We start from the raw sequence: 3,540 nt of genomic DNA, 5'->3' as shown, positions 1-3,540 counted from the left end.
CTTTGGCTTTTGGTCCCAAAAGCCAAAAGCCCAACCAAAGGGGCTGCTTTTGGAGGGTGCTTTTTCAGAAGCAGCTGCTTTTCCGTAGTTCATTTTTAAAAGCTGGTTTGACCCTGCTTTTGGCTTTTGGCTTTCTGCTTTTCGAAATTGGTGGAATAAAAAGCTTTTCCATAGTTGTTTCAAGAGAGATAAAGATAAAAGGTATATTTTATACTTGTTTAACCAAACAGCTTTCAGCTTTTCTACAGCTCACAGCCCACAGCAGCTTTTCCACAGCTCACAGCCCACAGCAGCTTTTTCCCACAGCCACAGCCCAACCAAACAGGGCCTAATAAAGTTTCAGCACCAAAATAATCGTATACTAGTGTTTGCCGCATCAGAAAAATAATATCTTTTTCTTATGGATTCAAATGAAGATAATTTGTATACCAAAGTTGTAGCTCTCAATGAGATCTACAAAGTTGTAGTTTTGAGTTTTTACATTGGAGGTCTTTAAGATACTCGAAAAAATAGTATAAAGTTTCGGCACGATTAATATAACTGAAAATTTATACAATTTTCTCGAGTATCTTAAAGACCTCCAATGTAAAAACTCAAAACTACAACTTTGTAGATCTCATTGAGATATACAACTTTAGTATACAAATTATCTTCATTCGAATCCATACGAAAAAGATATTATTTTTCTGATGCGGCAAACACTAGTATACGATTATTTTGGTGCTGAAAACTTTATATAATTTTTTTGGTCATCTAAACGTTCTCAAATGAAAAAAAAAATTAATACTAGAAAGTTGTAGATCTCGTCGAGCTCTATAATTTTCATATAAAAATCATCTTCATCCGACGTTGTATTGAAGAGTTATGATTTTTTGAAAATTTTGTCTTGTCACGCCAATCCCGGTGGCGCGACAAGACCATACTGTCACGCCAACGGGAGTGGCGCGACAAGCTTTTCCACGTCGGAAACGCCGTCGTGCATGCCGTTTCTTGCCACGTCAACGCATGTGGCGCGACAACGTTATTTGGTCGCGCCAGCGGGATTGACGCGACCAAAAGGGCTATGAGGTGCAATATATTTTCTGGAACGGTTAAAATTAAAATAGTTATTAAAAAAGGATTAAAATATAAAAATTTGCCCCTGCCCTCTCTCACAGTCTCACGTGCACTACTAGAAAAGGATTTATAAGTACGGGGGCCTTTTTTTAAGGGGCGGCTGGGGCTAGAGCCGCCCCTATAGTGACGCGCTCGGGCCCCATCCGGCCAGCCGCCCCTACAAATGGCATAGTAGGGGCGGCTGGCGTTACAAATCGTCCCTACAAATTGGGCGATTTGCAGGGGCAGTTCAAGAACAAACCACCCCTACTGTGAACATTTATAGGGGGCGTTGGTTCACCAGCCGCCCCTAAAAATCTTGTGTAATTAAGTGGCTATAGCCTCCTTCTTCCTCCTCGGGACACTCTCTTCGACTTGAGAAAAAAAAGATTGGGAGGCCTTGGGCTCCTCCTAAAAATTGCTCTACTAACGGGGGAGGTTTTGATCTCAAATCCTTTGGTGGGGAGCTTGTAGAAGGTAAGAAAATGCTATTCCAACACTTTAATTGAAGTTTTAATGGTTGGTTAGTGAGTAATTTGAGTTTTGCTTTCTCTCTCTTCCATGATGCTTGAGCTTTGGGTGTTGCAAATTAGACCCTATTTTTTGATCTCTTGGTGTAAATTAGGTAGAGAAATGAGCTTGCAGCCTTTATTAGTCGATGTTGCTTGATTTTAATGGTAGATTAGTGAATAATTTGAGTTTCATGTATGTTTCATCTAGTTTTAGATCTAGATCTAGGGTTTGTTTTTTATTGTTTTAATTTATATTTCATGAAATTTGAATTGGGCTGGCATGAAAAGTAGTGGGTAAAATTATTATATATTTGAAAATTGTAAACTTTAACCATTTAATAATAATTTTATCTATTAATAGGCAATTAATTATTTTTCCTCTATCATGGTATGTAGACAATTATTCTCAGGTAATTAATTATTAAATTGATTCTTTAAACACATGGAGTACATGAACTCTTGGATGTATGGTTCGTTACGGTTCAAGGCAGGCTTTCGTGAAGAGGTTGATAAATTTATTCACGCCGCAGAGAAGCATGCAGCAACGTTGGCACACAGTAATGATACAATTATTTGTCCCTGCAAACGTTGCAAGAATGGTATAGCATATTCAGATGTGTCTAAGATCAGATCACATCTGATTGTGCGAGGCTTTGTTCCGGACTACAAAGTGTGGATTCATCATGGTGAAACCATGGCTGTTGATGACAACGACGTTTTTCAAGAACACGACGATGAAGTTCAAGAAGACGATGCCAAAACCCTACAATACTTGTCCCAATACTCAGAAGAGCTTGGTGCACAAATGGATATTGACTTGGCCAATGAACAAGGTGGTGATGATGATGCAGGTGGTTGTTACGGAAACCGCGATGATGGTGGTGTCGACACTGATGGTACAACACGTGAGGGGGATGCAGAAGACTTCGACAACTTGGAGGAAATGCTTCGGGCCGTTGGACCAGAAATATTACAGAAAGAGCAAAAATGGTCTAGAAAATCTAGAGAGGGTGAAAAAAGCATCGAATGAGACTGTATATGGTGTTGAAAAGGGTTGCCCGATGCACTGGACACTGCTACATTTTGTGCTTGAGCTACTCATCTTGAAGGATAAGTACGACTGGTCGGACTACAGCTTCAATGATTTGTTGCGTCTCTTATCATGGTTGTTGCCACAGCCAAACTCAGTTCCCGCCAACACATACCAAGCGAAGAAGGTTATAAGTCCATTGACAATGGGTGTTGAAAAAAATCCATGTATGCCCTAACCATTGTATCCTTTATCGTGGTGCCATTTTCAAAGATCTAGATAAATGTCCTAGGTGTGGGGCCAGCCGGTACAAGGACAATGAACATTATAGTGGGGGAGAAGCCTACACGGGGAACAAGAGGAATAAGAAGGGTGTCAAAAAGGCAGTGCAAGAATCATAACCCTCAGAGGACACTCCTTTAGGCAACGATGCAAAGCAGAGAAAAATTCCTACCTTGGTAATGTAGTACCTACCAGTGACCGACCGTTTGAGGTATATCTTCCTAAATCATAAGGAAGCCGCGCTCATAACATGGTGGGATGATCAGCGCAACGTAGATGGTGATAAGATTGCACACCCAGTAGATTGTAGTCAGTGGAAAGACTTCGATGACAACCACGAAGACTTCAGCCAAGACCCAAGGAATGTACGGTTCGCCCTAAGCATCAATGGGATGAATCCCTTCAACGAGAGGATGAGTGACCATAGCACTTGGCCAGTGATCTTGACCATGTACAACATCCCAATGTGGTTGTGTCAGAAGAGAAAGTACATTTTTCTCACTGTTCTAGTTTCTGGACCCTAAACAATCAGGCATTGATATAGACGTGTTCCTTGAGCCTGTGATGCAAGAATTCGAGAGACTATGGAGGTTTGGGGAGCCGATGTATGATGCGTTCTGA

At 40.9% G+C, this 3,540-nt stretch overlaps 1 pseudogene; it reads left to right on the top strand.

The window, feature by feature from the left end:
- The first annotated feature begins 2,049 nt into the window (after positions 1 to 2,049).
- Positions 2,050 to 3,540, top strand: LOC136507206 (uncharacterized; annotated as a pseudogene).

The sequence above is a fragment of the Miscanthus floridulus genome, chromosome 15 (assembly GCF_019320115.1).
Source record: "Miscanthus floridulus cultivar M001 chromosome 15, ASM1932011v1, whole genome shotgun sequence".
Lineage (NCBI taxonomy): Eukaryota > Viridiplantae > Streptophyta > Magnoliopsida > Poales > Poaceae > Miscanthus > Miscanthus floridulus.
The sequence above is the reverse complement of the archived record's forward strand: the minus strand, read 5'-3'. Positions and strand labels throughout refer to the sequence as shown.